The following is a 9,277-nucleotide window of genomic DNA, read 5'->3' as shown; positions in this document are numbered from 1 at the left end:
GCCCTCTCATTCGTGTTACCTTATCTAAGTTCAATTACACTTACCAAGACATTGACTAGATCTGTTAGTTTATCTGATGCGCGCATGGTGAGCAAGGGCTCCTTTTATGGCTATTGCTTTATATTGCTTCTATCTTAGCCCGTCGGCTCATATAGCCGATTGCACATGCCATTAATATTTTATTTGTTCACACCACATGCTTACATTAAATATCTATCTATCGTAATGTTTATTTCAAGAATGCCTACACATGAGTTCGAAAGGCTTCACCGCCAATCGGCTCATGAATTTAATATTTACCTTATCAATGTTCAGATCAAATTGATTGTCACGTCTTACCCCACTCGCGAGCCGATTTGGAGACTGCATTGGAGTTAAGCAGATCTCCCAGGTCCTCTGTGTTGTTCAACGCAGAAGTCTGAGGTCCAGATTTTGCGTATACATGCTCTTAGCACGCCCGGTGGGACCTAGATCGTTAGGTATTAAAGCTGACATAAACAGTCGGCTCATCAAAAGTAGCTTCAATGGATGCTGCAACTTATACATTGAAGGCAAGCTAGGATAAGGTTTTATGTCGGCTGACCTGCTGGAAGAGATTGACATAGGACGACCAAGGCCGACATTTATAAGTTCCAAACTGCCTCCGGAGTTCAAGCAAAAATTAATAGCATTGTTAAAGGAATATCAATATTGTTTTTCTTGGGAATATTATGAGATGCCAGGATTAAGCCATACCATTGTGGAACATCGACTACCTATTAAATCGGGTTATTGGCCGTTCAAGCAGCCAAAAAGAAGATTCAAAGTAGATCTGTTAGAAGATATTAAGGCTGAAATTACTCGGTTATATGAAGCTAAATTTATCAGACCCTATCGTTATGCGGAGTGGGTTTCAAACATTGTCTCTGTCATCAAGAAAAATGGAAAGTTAAGAGCTTGTGTGGATTTTCGCAATGAGAATAAAGCTACACCAAAGGATGAATACCCGATGCCAGTTGCGGATAAGACGGTTGATGCAGCATCAGGTCATAAGATTTTGAGTTTCATGGATGGAAACGCGGGATATAATTAGATATTGATGGTAGAAGAAGATATTTCAAAGACTGCATTTCGATGTCCTGAAGCTCTTGGACTGTATGAGTGGGTGGTCATGACTATTGGTTTCAAGAATGCTGGTGCAACTTATCAACGGGCTATGAATTATATTTTCCATAGTCTCATCGGCAGGATTGTGGAGATTTATATTGATGATGTGGTAGTGAAATCCAAGTCTCTTGATGAACATTTAGCCGATTTACGCGAAACACTGGAATGTACGAGGAAACATGGTCTAAAGATGAATCCAAAAGAATGTGCTTTTGGCGTATCAGTTGGAGAGTTCTTGGGTTTCATAGTTCATGAAAGTGGAATTGAAGTTGGCCAGAGGAGCATCAAAGCTGCCAATAAGATTATTCCACCAACAAACAAGATAGAGTTACAGTCTTTAATTGGGAAGGTCAATTTTATCAGGAGGTTCATATCTAACTTGTCAACACGTATTGAACCATTCATGCCACTGTTAAAGTTGAAGCCTGATCAAGAGTTCATTTGGAGAGAAAAGCAACAAGCTGTTTTAGATGACATTAAGAGATATTTGAAGACACCACCGGTTTTGATTGCACCGCAAATTGATCGGCCATTCAAGTTGTACTTATCGGTTTATGAGCATGCAATTGGGTCGGTTCTAGCTCAAGAAGTTGATGGGAAGGAACGGGTGGTTTTTTATCTAAGCAAAAGACTTTTGGATGTAGAAACAAGATATCCACCTATTGAGAAATTATGCTTGTGCTTATACTTCTCATGCACAAAGTTACAACATTATCTGTTGACCTCAGAGTGCACGGTGGTATGTAAAGCCGATGTGGTCAAGTACATGCTATCGGCTCCTATCATGAAAGGAAGGATGGGCAAATGGATTTTGGCTCGAATGGAGTTTGATCTATGATATGAATCGGCTAAAACTGTTAAAGCTCAAGCTGTGGCTAATTTTATCGTTCAACATTGAGATGATTCATAAACATGATTGAGCTAGTCCCATGGGTCTTATTCTTTGATTGATCATCATGTGACAAGGGGTGCGGTGTTGGCTTACACATTTGAGTTTGCTTTTCCGTTCAAGAAAGGGATGACCAATAATCAGATTGAATATGAGGCGATGATGAAAACATTGCATATTTTAAGAGAATCAAGAGCTGATGTCATGGAGATTTTTGGCCATTCACTATTGGTTATTAATCAATTATTGGGGATTTATGAATGCAAGGATGATTTGCTACAAGAATATTTCAATGATTGCAAGCACATATTGGAAGAATTTGAGATCGTATTATTGCGTCATATTCCATGAGAGCAGAATGGAGATGCCAATCGGCTGGCTCAGATGGCATCAGGATATGGACCAACAGAGCAGATTTTGGATCTTACAGCCTGACCGACCAGACCGATCAACTTGATCAAACTAAGGATTAGAGAAAAGAAATAGTTGATTATTTAAAAAATCATAATCAAAAGGTTACCAAAAAGTTACAATACAAGTCTATTAAATATGTGTTACTCGGTGAATCCTTGTATTATCGGACAATTGATGGAATCTTATTGAAATGCTGAAGTCTAGAAGAGGCCAAATCTACGGTGGATGAAGTACATGGAGGAATTTGTGGTTCTCATCAATCAGCTCATAAGATGCGATGGGTAATCTTGAGGATTGGATATTATTGGCCGACAATGCCGGAAGATTGTTTTAAATATTATAAAGGTTGCCAAGAGTGTCAAATATTTGGAAATATTCAAAGAGCACCAGCATCGGCTATAAATCCAATCATCAAACTTTAGCCGTTTAGAGGATGAGGAATTGATCTTATCAGCCAGATTTATCCGTCATCAAGCAAAGGTCACAAATTTATAATTGTGGCGACTGATTATTTCACAAAATGGGTGGAAGCAATTCCTTTAAAGAACGCCAGTTCAAGTAATGTCATCGATTTCATCAAGGACCATATCATCCATAGATTCGGCATTCCTCAGACTATTACAACCAATCAAGGGACAATGTTTATGTCTGGAGAAATTGAAAAATTTGCTGATGGTTTGGGGATTAAATTATTAAATTCTTCACCTTATTATGCTCAAGCTAATGGTCAAGCAGAAGCTTCCAACAAGAGTGTGATCAAGTTGATAACGCGCAAGATTGCTTAAACTCCTAGGAAGTGGCACACAACATTGAATGATGTATTATGGGCTTATCGGATGGCTTATCATGGAGCTATTAAAGTTTCGCCTTATCAATTGGTTTATGGGCATGAAGCAGTATCGCCTTGGGAAATCAAGACTGGATCGTGAAGGGTTGATAGTCAAGATCAGCTTTCAGCCAATGAGTATTACAATCTGATGATAGATGATTTGGAAGATTTGGTTCATCGTCGATTGACTGCGTTCGAGCAGACTGAAGCTAATAAAGCTCGGGTTGCATAGTATTATAACAAGAAAGTGGTGCTCAAGAGTTTTCAAGAGGGGGAATTAGTCTGGAAGATGATATTGTTGATAGGGACCAAGGATAACAAATTTGGAAAATGGTCAACTAATTGGGAAGGACCCTATCGAGTCAATCGTTGTGTCCCTAGAAATGCATACATTTTGGAAACTCTTGAAGGAGAAGTATTCATGAAAGTTTTAGATGGAAGATGTTTAATGAAATATCATCATAGCATCTGGGTTGGTACATAATGTTGTTGTCAAATATCAAAAGCATGACAGATGTTTAATAGTTATGTGAAAGTTGACGTGAAGGAGTGAACAAAGTATTTTTACAAAGTCTTCTCGAGGGCCTCAATCACATGCAGGTGAACCTGATCCACGTCGGCTAATAGTTTCATGTCTTCTTCATCCGATCCTGAGATCTTGATTATGTTTTGGTGTTGGCAACAAGCTTCATTAACAAGGATCTTGAGATCTTGATTATGTTTTGGTGTTGACAACAAGCTTCATTAACAAGGGTTGCCAGCTCCTTTTTCTTCTCTTGGATGGCGAGGGGATGATTGTTGACTAGATGCTTGGTTGCTATAATCTCCTGATCGACTCAGTTTAACTCCTGCAACAGCCGATCTCATTCAGTTTCCAGCTCCTTTAGATTTTTCTCTACAGCAGAGGAAGAGGAAACTAATTCATCAAACTGTTGTTTTGCTTCTTTTGCTCTTAGCCAACTAGCTTCTAACTGAATTTTCGCCTGTTGATTGGTTTGTCTGTTGGCTATGCGCTTTTTGGCTGATTGGACTTGGGTATAGTTTGATGCAGGGGTCAGTACTGATGCTAGTTCTGGGGATAGGTGATTTATGATTTTCCTAAACAACTTCTGTATCGGCTCTCCATCCTCCATGAGAGTCATTGTACCTTAACGAAGTATTTGCAGCATAGCCGACAGGTTGTCTTTAATATTTAAAGGAACCATCTGAGCTTTGAGATTTGAGTTTATTTCTTCATCGTCCACATATTCGTCGATGCTGAAGGAGAATAAGGCCGATATTGATGGCTTGTCAACCTAAAAGATTGATCAATATAAATCGATGTTCATTAAGAAGGGTCTTATTATCAAAGAGCAAAAAATTGGTACTGGGACATGAGTCTGTTGCTGCAGATGGGCATCGGCTTGAATGTTGTCTTTGTCGGCTGCGGACCCTGAGGGGTTGAGGAGATCCTTGGGAGATAACAAAGCCGGTGACATAATCTCTGGCTGGTTGATGGGTTCTTCATGAATTATTTATTCCTGCAAGAAGATCGTGAGCTGACATATGGTGAAACCATGAATGTTACCAGTTCAAAGTTTTACCTGAATCAATGATAGTGGTTGCTACTGGTTTGGATCGTGCTGCTCTTGCAAATTTTCATTCTCTGAGAGAGGAGCCAATGCTGAATCTGATAGCATCTGAAGCAGAAAGAGAGCATCAGCAAAACATGTGTTTTTAGAAATAAAAAAAGCACAAATCATACCTTTGATGATGATCCAGTGTATGGTTGTCTTTTCTTCCTTTTCTGAGCATCTATGGGAGGCAACTTGCGCTTGCTGGCAGAAGAAGTGCCCTTGAGGAGAGCAGAAACAGGTAGGGCATCGGATCCTAGAATCAGAGCAGGAGTTAGTGGACCATACTCAATCGGTCGACCAAAATTACTCACAGTCGGACTTTCATTATCAATTATTTCCTGGATAACACAAAGTAGGCAAAGAAAATAAGAGGAAGCAAGGGTAAAAATTGGAAATGACTGAGAATAAAGGCTGTTACCTCATTGGTTGTCTTGGGAAGATTTTCTTGCAGTAATATGCAGCCGATTTGTTGGCCAGATGACTCCGCCATTCATTCCACCATAAGACATAGAGATTTGATGTGAATCCTGAGAGATGTTGCCATTCTAAGAGGGTAGGAAAGGGTATTGAGGTAGTCAAGTTCTTCAGTTTGTCAAACTCAAGGGGTTGATTCAGAGGATCCCTGGCTCTTACTTTGTGCATGAAAAAATAGGCCAATTGGGACTTGGCCGAAACCCAGCTGACGAGCAAAGACTGATGGATTATACAACTCATAAGAAGGTTTTAGAGATTTTCCTTGGTCAAAGACGACAGGCAGTACGCAAGGAGAGATGTTGGTTAATAAGATAGCTGTGCTGCGATTGTCGATGCCCACTTGGTCCAAGTCTAAGTCAGTTGGGAATTCAAAGTTACTGTTCTTCTCTGCATATGCAAACCAATGAGCTGATTTTTGGAGAAATCCGGTGTAGAAAATCTTAAACAGATCGGCTACTGATGCTGCTGTCAATGAAGCTCGACGACAAGCCCATGCTACTTCACCAAAAGAGGTACATCTTCGATGTGTGATTCTATCACCTTCAGTATAATTGGAAGGGAAGGAGTTTGCCGTCAGAGTTCTTCCAAATCTCGACGCAGTATAGACATTAAGACAAAGATGGATAAACCACCATGGACTATTGATTGAGCCAATGGGTGAACCTGCTCTCAATTTAGTTGACACTTGATGCATCAAAGAATATACAATGCCTAAAAGATATTGTCCAAGAGGGATTTCGTCACTAACAGATAGCTTTTCAGCAAAACACTGTGAATCTAATGAAGGGATTGAGGTTGATCCACAGAATACAAAATTCTCCAGCCATATGTTCAGAAAGGCTGCATGTTCTTTGTCACTAACGATTCCTGAAATTTTGCTAAAAGTAGCAATGTATCGGCTCCAATTCATCATACCTCTTGTATCCGGTCTGTGTTTATTAACAACCTTGAGGAGAAAAGGAGAAGCAGAAGAAGTGATGTCAAGGCTTGTCAGCATGTAAACGTCCATCAGACTAGGAGCCATTGGGCCATCCCCAAACATGAAGGAATTCTATGCATCGGACCAAAAGTATGAGGCAGTAGCAAACATAGGTTCATCCTTTTCCATATCGAACAAAGAAAGCTCAATGTAGTGGCCGATGCGCAGTTCATCCCATTCCACCCTTTTGGCATCCGACATCCTGTGGTACTATGTCCTCCAACCTTGAGGGTTGCAAGGCCATGAGCGAAAACCATTTTCTCATATAGTTAATTCCATGGAGGAGGACTTGTAAGGAATCCTTTGGGTTCTAGCTTTGATAAAATTAGTGGGATCCTCATCACCCATGGGGCCAAGAAAGAATGCATTATTCACGTCACTGAGCGGAATCAAAACGTGGTTTAAGAACCTATGGATCGAGGTGAAAAAGGAAAGGAATGAGAAACATGGTGGAAAATAGATTAGATCTAAAAGCGCTTGAACAAGGCGGTGACATGAATATACCTCGGGAACAGAAGTAGAGGTCACCATTGATTGACTTTGGAGCTTTGATCTCTGCGGGGAAGATTGAGGATGATCGGTGATAGGGACGCCCAGATTTGTGGCCGTGGGAAACTTGGTTGGCTTGAGGTAGAATAAGAAAGGATGGAGCAGTTATATAATAGTATTGTTGATCAAGCGAATCCCAAAAATTGATGGCGGCGATTGCGGCAACGACTCTTTGATTTTGGAAGGATATCAGTTCGGGACCTGTGTTATATCCCAAAATTGGGGGGTATGTGTTGACACTGGTTTTTGGCCAGGGTCAACTGTTGTGGATAAGGTTCTTATAGCCGATGAAGGAGAGAGAAAAGGGTTGCTGATGAAGCGACATGGACCAAGACTTACCGCTATTGACCACGATTTCAGAAGTCGATGGAAGACCAGGTGAACCCAGTCCAAAGGGAAATGGACTCCACAAATAATGGAAAGCGTGGAGATTTATCTTTAGTAGTTTTTAGAAATACCCGTAATAGTTCATGTCATATACGACTAGGATTTTAGCTTGCTTTAGAGTATAAATATAAACCTGTGAGCCTTGTAATGAATCATCAATCAATCAAATACAACTTTTCGACGCCATGCCGCCAAAATTCTTGGTGTAGGAGTAGAGTAGATTCGACGAGTTCCTTCTAGCGTGCAGGGTTGCATCGGCTTCGATCTCAGGCGAGCTTGTAAGTTCCGTCACCCGGTCATTAGGACCTCTATCAGAACTTTCTAAGTTAAGTCTTATATTCTGATATTGTTATATGGCTAGTTATCAAGTTACCTAAGATTGCAAGTACAACTTTCTAGACTTTGTCCAATATTTTGCCTGTCTTCGACGGTTGCTCACAGTTATCGAGTTGTTTGGTCTTATTAAGTTGTATCGTATCGATCTCTTAGTTTAATCAAGCGCTCACAGTTATTGAACGGTTTAGATCTTGTTAGGTAGTCCTCATCGGCTCCCTTGCCCTGTTTAAATGTTAAGAGTTATTAGATCGTATTGGCTGGTAGACTTTGCATGCTTTTATTGCTTTATATATGTTAGGTCCGATAGATCTTTACCTCTGCCCCTCGTATTGCTAACCGTCAGGTCCCTGACGTCAGCATGCTACTGTTGAGAGCCGATGCTTCGATCGGGTCTTATTCGTATTTCACGGAAGTGTGATGATGTCATTGAGCCAATAGGGGCGCGTACGAGACCTTGCTGCTGCGAGCTTGTCTAGTTGAGTTAATGGGATGAAGTTAATGCTCTCTCACCGTGTTACATTATCTAAGTTCAATTACACGATCATGACATTGATTAGATTTTATTAGCTTAATTAGCTTGTAAGCGGTAGGCAAGAGGTCCTTGTTTGTTGTGTTCTAATATTTTAGGTTAATAGATTGATGTCAATGCCCTCTCATTCGTGTTACCTTGTCTAAATTCAATTACACTTATGAAGATATTGATTAGATCTGTTAATCTATCTGATGTGTGCATAGTTAACAAGGGCTCCTTCTATGGCTGTTGTGTTACAATGCTTTACCTTAGCCCATCGGCTCATATAGCCGATGACATATGCCATTAATATTTTATTTATTCACACCGCATGCTTACATTAAATATCTATCTGTCATTGTGTTTATTTTAAGAATACCTACCCTTAGTTCGAAAGGCTTCACCGCCGATCGGCTCAGGAATTTAATGTTTACCTTATCAATGTTTAGGTCAAATTAACTGGCATGCCTTACACCACTCACGAGCCGATTTGAAGCATGCACTGGAGTTAAGCAGATTTCCCAGGTCCTCCGTGTTGTTCAACGCAGAAGCCTGAGGTCCAGATTTTGCGTCAACAATAAAATAACTAAGTAACCCCCTAATCTTCATCAAAATTACCCACTTATGCCATTATAAAATAATTTAAAATAACCTCCTAATTTTGCAACTAAATTGCCCACCATTGGTACTTAAAAAATAACTTTAAATACTCATTAAATTTGCATCTATATTATCCACATATGCCATTATTTAAAATAACATGAGGTAAACCTAAATTTTAATTCAGATCACCTTAATTAAAAATATACACCAATATATGATGCTAAATCATCTATTTCTTACACTATTGGTATGTGATATAATAATTAAGGTATATGCATAATGTGTGTCACCATTTATAAAGATATAGAGAAAGTGATGAGAATATATATTTCTATGTTAAAATTATAGCTCAAACTTAGGATCCATTAAATAAATTCAAGCGTATATGCAAAGTGAAAAGTTAAAGGTTATAAACTTGGATGAAAACGTTATAGAGTAATTACTGACTAAAATCTATCACAATTTGATGATGATAATAAGTATACATCTATATAAGTATTGTGTTCGAATATTTAACAAATGAGAGGTAGCCCAAGGTAATTGC

The sequence above is a fragment of the Setaria italica genome, chromosome VI (assembly GCF_000263155.2).
Source record: "Setaria italica strain Yugu1 chromosome VI, Setaria_italica_v2.0, whole genome shotgun sequence".
Classification (NCBI taxonomy): Eukaryota; Viridiplantae; Streptophyta; class Magnoliopsida; order Poales; family Poaceae; genus Setaria; species Setaria italica.
Note: the sequence above shows the minus strand (reverse complement) of the source record.